Source organism: Sminthopsis crassicaudata, chromosome 1 (genome assembly GCF_048593235.1).
Source record: "Sminthopsis crassicaudata isolate SCR6 chromosome 1, ASM4859323v1, whole genome shotgun sequence".
Classification (NCBI taxonomy): domain Eukaryota; kingdom Metazoa; phylum Chordata; class Mammalia; order Dasyuromorphia; family Dasyuridae; genus Sminthopsis; species Sminthopsis crassicaudata.
The window spans coordinates 141,201,144-141,212,191 of NC_133617.1; the positions used below are offsets into that span (position 1 = coordinate 141,201,144).

The following is an 11,048-nucleotide window of genomic DNA, read 5'->3' on the forward strand; positions in this document are numbered from 1 at the left end:
TCATATTATTTTACATACCAAGTTATGCTGAAAATCATTAATTCTGCCATAGGTTTGCCACTGACTAGCTACACAACCTTGGCTTAAAACCAAAGGATCTGGGTTTGAAACCCAGCTTGGACACTTTACAGTTGTGTGACCACGGGGATGTCATTTCTCCTGCCCAGGCCTAAGGTTATCCATCTATAAAATTAGGAAATTCATTTAGATCTTCCAATTTCCCCCTCAATTCGAAATATATGGTCCTTTGATGCTCCTTCTACACTTCCAGGGGGAGATGTGTGATGACCGGTTAGCACCCTGGATACCTTAGAATCAGCCAGAGTCAGGATAAGCAAAAGTCTTTATTCTTGGTCTCTAGCGGCACAAGCCAAGAAGAATGGACACCTAGGATCTCCATGACCTCACCTCCTCCTCTTCCGCCCACAAGTGACCCCGGCTAGTCTCACTGCACTTCCTAGTCCCTCCCATAATTCTCTGTATCCACCAAACAACTGGGCTAGCATAGAATAGTAGAAAGAGCCATTTTCCAAGCATATTCTTATAGAGTATTGTTCAATTGGTAATTAGCCTCAAGGGCTTGATTGTCTGAGCTCAGTGCCTTAACTCAAGAGTTTCAGCCCTTTACAGAGATGTCCAGCAGACAGTTTGAAACGTGAATCTGGATCTCAGGAAAGAATGGAGGCTAAAAATACAGATTCTGGTATCATGCTCTTTGAAATAAAAGGAAAAGAGGACTATTGCTAAAAGTGGCAGTGCTGAGAGAAAAAAAAGTTTTATTAGGATTAAAAGTCGGGAAAAGAGGCTCTAAAATAGGAGAGGAGGAGACAGTATAGGTGGAGATAAGGAACTATGCAACAGCAAATTGAGGCCACTTGCTTCAGATAGCCTTGATCTTCCAGAAATAGACACTCCAAGCTTCAGTTTTAGTAAACTGGAGATTGAAGTGAATGATCTCCAAGTCCCTTGTAGGTCTAAAATACTATAGTTGTTTAAATGTCTGTCAAATGTTTTGGTGAGGTCATCATACTCTAATCTTGTTTTACTGTTGTCTCTCCTATTAGGTTGTGAGGTCTTTGAAAGGCTCTCTTTACATACCTAGAGCTCAACACAGTGCCCAGCACTTAGTAGGCATTTCATACAGATTTATTAACTGACTAATCTCCAGTAAAATTATAGAAGAGATTATTAAATGTTTTGTCAGGTCTTAAAGGAAGTAACAATAACTAAGATCCACCAGGCATTCAATAAGTATAAGTCATGTCAAGTTAACTTCATTTCAATTTTGAATATGATGACTTGTGCAATATGTCAGAGAAATGCCACAGACATATCAGACCTAGTTTTCAGAAAAGGATATATGACAAGATAGATCCTAGATGATATTAGTTAATGTTCGGGGCTTAGTCCAAATAATTTTTCCCTCTGGTGAATCATAGGTTCTTAATCTTGGAAGAATGTCAGAGGAAAACTAGTTCAATCCAAAAACTGATCGGGATTCTCTGTGTGCCTCCAATGTTTATCCAGGATCCCAATGTTTATTCAGCCATCTTCTGCTCTAATTAGTCCTACCATAGACAGAGACTGACTAGCGTTTGGTATGACTCATACTCCTTTTAAGCTACTTTAACCATTAAGGTTTACTCAAAATGGAGTTTTTCCCGTTTTCTCTGAAAAGTTCTTCCACTGCTACTATCTTTACCTTCACAAGGTCAAATCTTTTCATGTGGCAATCAATAGAATATTGGAATATTTCTATTTAAAATATACCCTTGTTCCTTCAGCCAACATGTGGCATGATTTTATAGCTCCTGTCATTTTGGCTCTTCACTGTTCCAGATTGACCAATATCTTTCTTAGTATGGCAACTCCCATAATCAAACACTGTCCTAAAAGTACAGTCTGTTTAGGACAGAGTAAGTCAGAGACACATGTGAGATCAAGTCTGGTCCCCAGAAACTTATTTATTGTGTGACCTTGGGCAAGCCACTTAACCTGTTTGCCTCAGTTTCCTCTGAGTACAAAATGGGGACAAAATAGCACCTACTTCAAAAGGTTGTCATGAAGACTGAAAAAGCACTTAGACTCGTGCCTGGAACATGGAAGGCATCATACAAATGCTTATTCCCTTCCTTTCTCCCAATCTAGGATTAATTTAGCTTTTTTGGTTACCATGTCATTCTGTTGATGCATATTGATCTTATAATACACTACAATGCCTACATTATTTTCACACCAGTTGTGGCCCAGTTATGCTTCTCTAATCTCATACTTGTGAAGCTGGATTGAACTTCATAGTAATCAAAATTGATTTTTAATTTTATTAGATATGCTGGTCTACCATTCGGCCTGTTGAGAATTTTTTGTATTCTAATTTAGTTGTCAGCTTTCCCTTCCAGGTTCATGTTTCTTTGATAAGTATGCTATCTAGCTTTCATTTAATCAATAAAAAAGTTGAAAATCAATGGTAAAATACAGAGATCTATGGCATTCCAGTGGTGGCTTGCTTCTAAGATGACATCAATCCATTAAGCATCACTCTTTGGGCCTGGCCATTCAACTATTTATGAATCCCCTTAATTGTAACAGGATTCTACCCATATCACTCTGCCTTGCATGTGCATCAATATATCATGAGGAGTTTTTCAATTGCCTTGTTGAAATTTGAGTACAATGTGTCTCTAGCATTCCTAGCATCTACCTGTCTAGCTAGTAATTCTGTTAAACAAGAAAAAGAGGTTAATTTGATAAGATATTCTTGCCAAAAATATGCTGGGTTATAGGAATCCTTGTTTCAGTTTCTAAATGTCCACAAATCATCCTTTTAATAATATATTCTAGAGTTTTTCCAGAAGTCAAAGTCAAATTCACTAAACCAAAGATTTAAAAATCCACTTCCTTTCCTTCTTTGAAAATTGGAAAAACAATTTCCTGCATGTAATCCTATGGTACCTTTCCCATTCTCCATCCATGATTTTTCAAAAATCACTGAAAATTGCACAATAACCAAACCCACAGATTCCTTCAGTATATTGGAATATAGTTTATCTAGGACTGATGACTTGGATCAGTTGGAGGAGTCTAGTGTTTAGTATCTTTTATGTCATTGTTAAGCATTTGTGTTCCATAATACATAGTCAGAAGTTCATTTTCTTTAGCTGGAGGACAGGAGAGTAAGCAAAATAAAATTTACATAGTTCTGCCAGAACCATAAGATAATCTGAGATTTTTTTTAAATGGTGGGAAGTGGGGTGAGGAACTGAGGAGGGAAGGAGAAAGGCAGGCTCTGGTGTAGAGAATAGCACAAATCCAAGAATGCTGCCCATCTCCCAGTACAGAGACACCATGATGAAAAGAGCAAATCAACAAGGAGGAATGGCATAAGATTGAGAGGGAGCTTTGGTTGGGTTATTTCTCGTTGTCTTGCTCAATCCGTGCTCTCATACTAGGGGATTTTAAGCATATTTATTTAAGCATTTATACTCCCTCAACCACCATAAGATCCCAGTTCATCAATTTAATCCTCTCAGACAAGCTGTTCCTCTACCCTACTTCTGCCATACACAAAGATGGTCACATCCTTAATCTTGCCACAAATGCATGTTCATAGACTCCAAAATTCCCTTATCTGAGCACAATACATTTTCATTCCATCTCGTCTTCAAATTCTGTTCTTTACACATATCATGAATTCCAATTCCTTAACCCTTTCAGTTCTTTCCCAAGGCATCACTCCTACAGTAAGTTACACTTTCCTCCCTAACCCATCTTGATCCTTTGGGGAACCAATTCAGCTTTCCATCTTTATCTTGACTTTCTTTGCCCTCTTATCTTCTCTCTGATCTTGTTCTGCCAAGCTTCAGCCTCAGATCATTCCCATTTCCAGTGCCTTCCCTTCTATCAATGTGCTGCTAAATGAAGCTAAAGAAAACTGAAACTATGCCAACTGGGTCCAATATAAATGTTACCAAACTCCTACTGGATCTTCATCACTGCAAAGCCTTTACACCTTCCCAATTTATTCACTCTCCCAGCAGCTCTTCCAAACCTTCTTATCTTTCCTTTTGCCTCCCATAGCACCTCCCCACCTTCTCATCTGAGAAGCTTACCCCATATTTTACTGAAAAAATAACAATGCTCTTCACGAGAGTTCCCTCTTCTTTCCTCCTCATCTCACATTACCTATGTGCCTTCTGTCACTATAACCATCTTTACCTTTGTCTCACATGAAGACACAGGTCATCTTTGCCAAACAAAACCCTCTTTGCACAAGTGATCCCATTCCAAACAGACTATTTCTCCTCTATCTTCTCTACTCTCCCTTTAATCTTCAATCTCTACTTCCCTGCTGCCTGTTAACATGCCCATGTCTCCCCATTCTTAAAAACTCCTCTCTTGATACATCCATCCCTGCTAGCTAGTATCCGATATAGCTCCTTCCTTTTGTGACCAAACTTGTTGAGAATTCTCTATAATCTGGCTTCCAAGGACCTCATCATTCAATCAAATTTGCTCTCTCCCAAATTGTCAGTGATTCCATGATTGCCAAACCCAATGGCTTTTCCTTTATCTTCTTTCTTCTGGACTTCTCTATAGTCTCTGATGTATTTAATCAATTTTTTCTCCCTTAGCTCTCTTCTCTCTAGGTCTCTCCTAGCTCTCTTCCTATCAATCTGATCACTTCTTTCTCAGACTTGTTTGCTGGATCTTCATAAAGGTCATGCCTGCTAACCATAGGTGGTCCAAAGGCTCTATTCTAGGCCCTCTTTCCTTTTCCTTCTATACTGATCCCCTTTCTTGCATCTCCAGCTGCTGATGAAATGTCTTGAATTGTATGTTCCTTGGAGCTCAAACGCTCCATGTGTCTAAAACTGAAGCCATTATCTTTTCCTCCCCAGCCCTCCTCTCTGCCTGATTTCCCTATTACTATCCAAGATACCACTAACTTCCCAGTCCTCGAGGCTCATAATCAAAGTGGAAGTTCCAATTCCTCTCCCTATCTTACTCTGCCCCCAAAAACCCAGTCTGTTAATAATTCTGTTGATTTTACCTTGGTAAGGTCTCTCAAATGTTGACCCTTCTTTTCTCTGAGAGGCAGTTAATCTAGTTGCATAGTGGCTGAAGTGCTAGTTCTATAGTCAGAAAGACTTGGGGTTCAAATCCTGTCTCAGACACTTATTAAGGGTGTGAGAACCCTGGGAAAGTAGAAATAATAATACCCCCTACTTCCCAGGGTTGTGATGAGAGTCAAAGGAGGCACTATTTATAAAATGACCAGCACAATTAGTGGCATGTAAGTATCATATAAATGGTTGTAGCCCAGACAGTGCGGGACCTCCTCATCTCACACTGGGATTGTTCCAATAGGTTGTTAGTTGATATCCCTACTGGAGGTACCTTTCCACTCCAGTCCATCCTGTACTCAGTCATCAAAGTGATTTTCACAAAGGGCATGTCTAATCATGCCATTCCCCTACTCAATCGCCTCCAGTAGCTCCTATAACCTTTAGGATCAAAGATACTATTGCATTTTCAAATCCATCCACAATCTTCCCCCTTTTTTTCCTGCTCTTTTCCAGTCTTTTCCTCTTCTCCCCACCCCTATACTCTTTGAGGCAGTGACGCCGTACTCCTTGCTGTCACTTCATCACCCAACTCCAGCAATTTTCTCTAGCTGAAACCCATTCCTAAAATGCTCTTCCTCCTCATCTCTGTCCCTGGTTTCCTTTTTGTTCCAGATAAAATCCCCACTTTCTGCAGGAAGCTTTTCCTAATCCCCCTTAATTCTAGTGCCTCTCCCTTGAGATGATCTCTGATTTATATATTACAATATTACATATTATCTTGTAAATGCAAAATTGTTTTCAGATTTTATCTTTTTCTATATTGAGCTCTTTGAAAACACTGACTCTCTTGATTGTATTCTTTTTTTTTTTTATATCCCTAGAGCTCAGCATCATGCCCTCAATCAATCAGCATGTACTTATCCAGTAAGTGCATAATGATCAAATAAAAATAAATGCCTTTCTACTGTGTAGCATTATTGTGGCAGTAAATAATTTCTGCTAATAATTATCCACATTCCATTTTTAAGAAGATAGGATATTTTCCATGTTATGCTACTCACTCATTTTCTACTGACTCCTCAAGAAAAATCTGAAGATATGATTTTCAAGGAAGTTATAGATGTATGTATATGTACATATTATATGTGTATATATCCACACAAACATATACATACTTGTTTTAAAAGTTAGTATTCACAACCAAGTTCCTTGTGTACTTGGACTACTCTCTAGGATATAATATCATAAAATGTTAGGATACAATGTTATATATAGTGTTACTATCCTTTAAGCCTTACTAGAATAAAATTAAGTTTGTATAAATTTAAATGGCAAGAGAATAGAAGAGGAGGATAATGTTCATACTACTGGCTGTTGACAATTTTTTTCAATGAAAAAATTTGAAATGCCGAATATGAAGATATACTTACTTATAAATAAGTTTTACTTTGCTTCTTTATTTTCTTTTATTTTTTTTCTCATCTCAACATGTAAGCTCCTTGAAAGCAGGTTACTTTCTCTAAAAAAGAAAAGAGGCAAGAGGTAGAGCAAAAATGGCAGATTAGAGGCTGCAACCCAGCTGAACTTTCTCAACATTCCCCTCTAAACAATTCTGGAGTGGCAGGCCAATAAAAGGTCAGGATGAGACATTTTTCTAGCTTAAAAAAATTTAGGAGGACAGCAAGAAAGATCTGTGACTCTGGGATGATGGCCAACACCAGTAGCAAGCACTGAATGCCTCTGCAACAGCAATAAAATCAGCTTTGGGAGCTCTCTCCAGAGACAGTAAGGGGATTAGACAACTGACCTTTTTTGCTAGCACAGGGTGCTGGCACTGACTGGCAAGTCTACTGCCCAAACACAGTTCTGGGAGTGCTTATGGTAGGTCCCAAGGGAGCAGAGGCACTGATCCCAGTTCCCAGGCAAACAAGCCCTCTATATACAAAAATATTTAAAGCAGCTCTTTTTGAGATGGCAAAAAACTGGAAATTGAGGGGATACCTATCAATTAGGGAATGGCTGAACAAGCTGTGATATATGATTCTGATTAAAATATTATTGTGTTATAAGAAATGACCAGAGAAGTGATTTCAGAAAAACATAACAAGATCTATATGAACTAAGGTAAAGTGAAATGAGAAATAAATAAGATCATTGTCTACAGTAAAAGCAATGTTGTCATAATGACCAACTGTGAAAGACGGGTATTCTGATCAAAAAAATGATCCAAGAGAATGCTCTCTACCTCTGGAGAGAAAAACAATCGAGTATAATTTTCTCACTTCATTTTTCTTACTTCTTTTTATAATGTGGCTAACATGGAAATATATTTTGTATGATTTCATATGTATAATTGTTATCATATTGCTTGTCTACTCAGCAGGTAGGAGAGAGGAGAAAATTTGAAAATCAAAACTTAAAAGAAAAAAGTTAAGAAAAAACTTAAAAAAAAAAAAAAAAAAACAGGTGTTTTCCTTATTTTGCCTGCCTACCACTTAGCTCGGTATCTTTAACATAGGTGATCAATAAGTAATTGGAGGAAAAAACCAAATTCATTATCCAATGCACTTTTTACTTTCTGACATACAAGTACGTACATTATCATTCAAAGGAGAGAATGATGAATAATGGCGGAATCTTGAAAAGCTGGAAGCTAAGGATGCTAACTGGCAGGAGTTAGAAGACACTTTCCATACCCGCGGGGGACAGTCTGGGCCAAGGCAGGAGACCAGAAACGTCCCGGCAAGTTTGGCGAATTCCAGGAAGGCAGTCTGACTGATTTTGTGAGGGGACTAAAGTGCTGTAGGCCCAGAAAGGTCAATTGGAACCAGACGGTCCGGGGCTCCAGACTCTAGATTATCTTTCCGACTTTATGGTAGCAATTCATTAGCTCACTGCCAACAAACTGCGCTGTATTCAGCTAGGTGGGTCAGAAGACAGGGCAAAGCCACGCCACCGCTGCACCTCCTCCGTCTGGGTTCCCTGTGCTCAACATGGGGATAACGGCATAGTTGGTAAGGATGGAACGAGATATAGGAAAAATGCTTCAGACGAATTAAAGACCACTATAAATCTAACTACAGGGAAAAGCCCTGAGTGGATAAAGATCTCGTGGTCATCGTAAGCATGTCATTTTGGATATTGTTTTCTCTCAGCATCTTCATCTGTAAAAATGGGGGTAGTAAAAGCACAGCATTGGTGAGGATCAAATGAGGCATCCAAAAAGAGCTTCCCGTAAGTTAAAGCACGGCAAAGCGCCGAATGCATAAATTTCTCATAGTAATTATGTGCCCGTCACTCTGAATGTAATTTCTAGGTGTGATTTTTGAATTTAAAAAAAATTCATGCTTCGTCAGAGAAACCCGCACTTTGCGAGGTATCATCACCAGGAAATCGACCGGTCTATCCTTCTCCAAAGAGAAGGGTCTACCTCACCTTCTCTGCTCCTTCTTAGTGTGGCGAGGTCTCTAGTTCCCGGGACTGAAATCCTCGCTTTACTTTCATTCTTACGGAGCGGGGTCGTTTTTGCCCCGCTGCCCTACCAGCTACCGGAGTCGCCAGCCACCCCCGGCCAGCCACACAGACGCCAAGATCGGAAAAAGCGAGCGGAGGTTCGGCGCTTAGCTCCCTCCAGCCTCCCAGCCAGCCCCGGCGCGCCGATCTACCGGAAGGAGACGCGTCCCTTTCTCCTAGCAACTGTTGCTATGCACAGAGCGGGGTCCGAGGAGGGACCCTCCGGACCTCTCTTTCCCCTTCTCTCTCTTCCCCATGCCCCCGCCCCGGTGTCGGTTAACGGCTCAAGCCCGCTTTGTAGGGTCTTGGGGCAGGAGCCAATGCGGCAGAGCTGTTCCCCGGGGCTGAGCGCAGGCCCCTCACCACGCCCGGCGGAGGGCCGCAGAAGAGGCCCGTGGGGAGAGGTTCTCGTGGCACCTCAGAGGGCCAGGCGGAGAGGTTGGGCACAAGCACTAACCTCTCTCCGAGGCACCGACCCTGCGGGAAAGGCGTAAGATCACCGCGGACCCGGGAACCAAGCCGGCTAGAAGGTGCTGGGATAGAAGAGTCTAGCGAACAGGTTCCCGAGGGGGCGGGACAAGGCATATCCGGCGAGCTGATTGGCTGGTCCGCTGCTCGTCTCCGCTGATTGGGTCTTCTTTTCTTCTCCCCAGATACCCCGCAGGTGGTTAGGTGAGAGTAGCTGAGAAGGCTCCACGCACTGAGTATCCTGGTAAAGGTTTAAGAACCACATCTCCGAAGGGAAAACAAAGGGGGGAAAAACTGCACGACATACTTCTAAAGTTTAATCTGCTTTATTAACACTTCTCCATCACTTCCTTAGGACTAGATAATCAATGAAAGAACAGATCATACCTTAATTTGTAGAATTTGCTGATTCTCCAAGTGTACATCTTCACACTGCCAATTTAACAACCGGCTCTTTATTTTAAAGTATGAAATCAAAAAAGTAGTGTGGTGTAGTGAATCTGGTCTTTGCCTAGACAACCGGAAGACCTAGGTTCAAATAGCTCCTTCCACACTAATTTAGGAGCTACTTAATCTCTAAATTTTATAAAACTCATTAGGATTTAATTCAGAAAATTAAATCCCTTCATTTAGAAGAAAAAAAAATTAGTCCAGCTTTTTGCTAAAGGAAATATGTTTACTCTTGTTTTTTGTTTTTTCCCCCTGAGGCTGGGGTTAAGTGACTTGCCCAGGGTCACACAGCTAGGAAGTGTTAAGTGTCTGAGACCAGATTTGAACTCAGGTCCTCTTGAATTCAGGGCTGGTGCTCTATCCACTTCGCCACCTAGCTGCCCCCTACTCTTGTTTTGAAATTCAATTTGTTTTCAATGTCCACTGAACAATTTTTTCCTTCCTTCCCCCCCCTCCCCTTTCTTTCATTCTTTCCTTAAGGAAAGATTTCATTGTTCTACACTTAGAAACCAGATTAGTCTATATCTTGACTTATGTCCATTGTTCTCCATCTGACTATCCTTATTCGTTTAAGATGTTCTCTATAACAGAATGTCCTTCCCTTTGCCAGTTGAAATCTCTCTTTTTAAAATTTTTCTTGGTGTGAAGGGGGAGGGATGGTGGGACTAGAATGACAAGTGAATTCGAATCTAAGTTCTGTTATTATCTTTGTGACTATAGGCACAACCTTCTTAAACTTTGGTCTGCTTACCTGTAAAATGATGAGATTGGTCTGGACCTCAGTTATTGTATGGTTGTATGTGATATTTCATGAGCCTATTTAGGGTTTTCTTGGCAAAGATATTAAACTGCCATTGCCTTCTCTAGCTCATTTTACAGATGAGGAAATTGTGGCAAACAAGGTTAAGTGGCTTGCCCAAGGTCATACAGAGAGTGTTTTTAGATAGATTTGAAGATGCATCTTCCTAATTCCAGACCTAGCACTCTATCCACCTTCAAAATTAGCTGTTCCTGGAGCATCATCTTTAATTTGATAAGATTGGTCTGCTGGGCCATTTCCTTATGTGTAAAAGGATGGTATTGTTCTCTGAAGTTTTTCCTAGATCTACACCTATAATCCTTCCTTGAGTCTCCAATAACCTTTATTTGGATACTACTTTGTTTTAATGTTATACTTATGCATGCATATGCTATGTCCTTTTCTCTATGCAAGTATCCTACACCACCTAAACTGGGTGTTTAATCTAAACTTTGTATTTACTCTCAAGTGTGGCCAGTACGTTGCTTGGCACACATTAGTTGCTTAAATATTTGATAATTTTGTTTTATAGAGCAATACTTTCAAACTCTGAAGGGACTATTAGATGAACTCTGATAACTATTATCATCTTTATTTAATTATTGATAAAAATCGAAGAAATTCCCTTGTCCCACATTGAAAGGATTCATATTCCCTAAACTTAAAACCACTACAAATTTCTTTCTCAAGTCTCTGGTCAAAATCTCTGTCCCTTCCCCAATACCTGAATGCTAACTAGACAGTTGAAGGAA

General features: G+C 40.2%; 1 protein-coding gene across 2 annotated transcripts in view; it reads right to left on the reverse strand.

The window, feature by feature from the left end:
* The window catches only part of SPAG1 (sperm associated antigen 1), a 93,609-nt gene extending 84,462 nt beyond the window's left edge, over window positions 1-9,147 (reverse strand). For both annotated transcript variants that reach the window (XM_074268219.1, XM_074268210.1), the window contains exons 1-2: window positions 9,037-9,147; window positions 6,497-6,585 (exon numbers count right to left, since the gene is read on the reverse strand). The gene's annotated coding sequence lies outside the window, so the exon portion shown is untranslated. The remainder of the gene's footprint in view (window positions 1-6,496; window positions 6,586-9,036) is intronic.
* Between the last annotated feature and the right edge of the window lie 1,901 nt (window positions 9,148-11,048).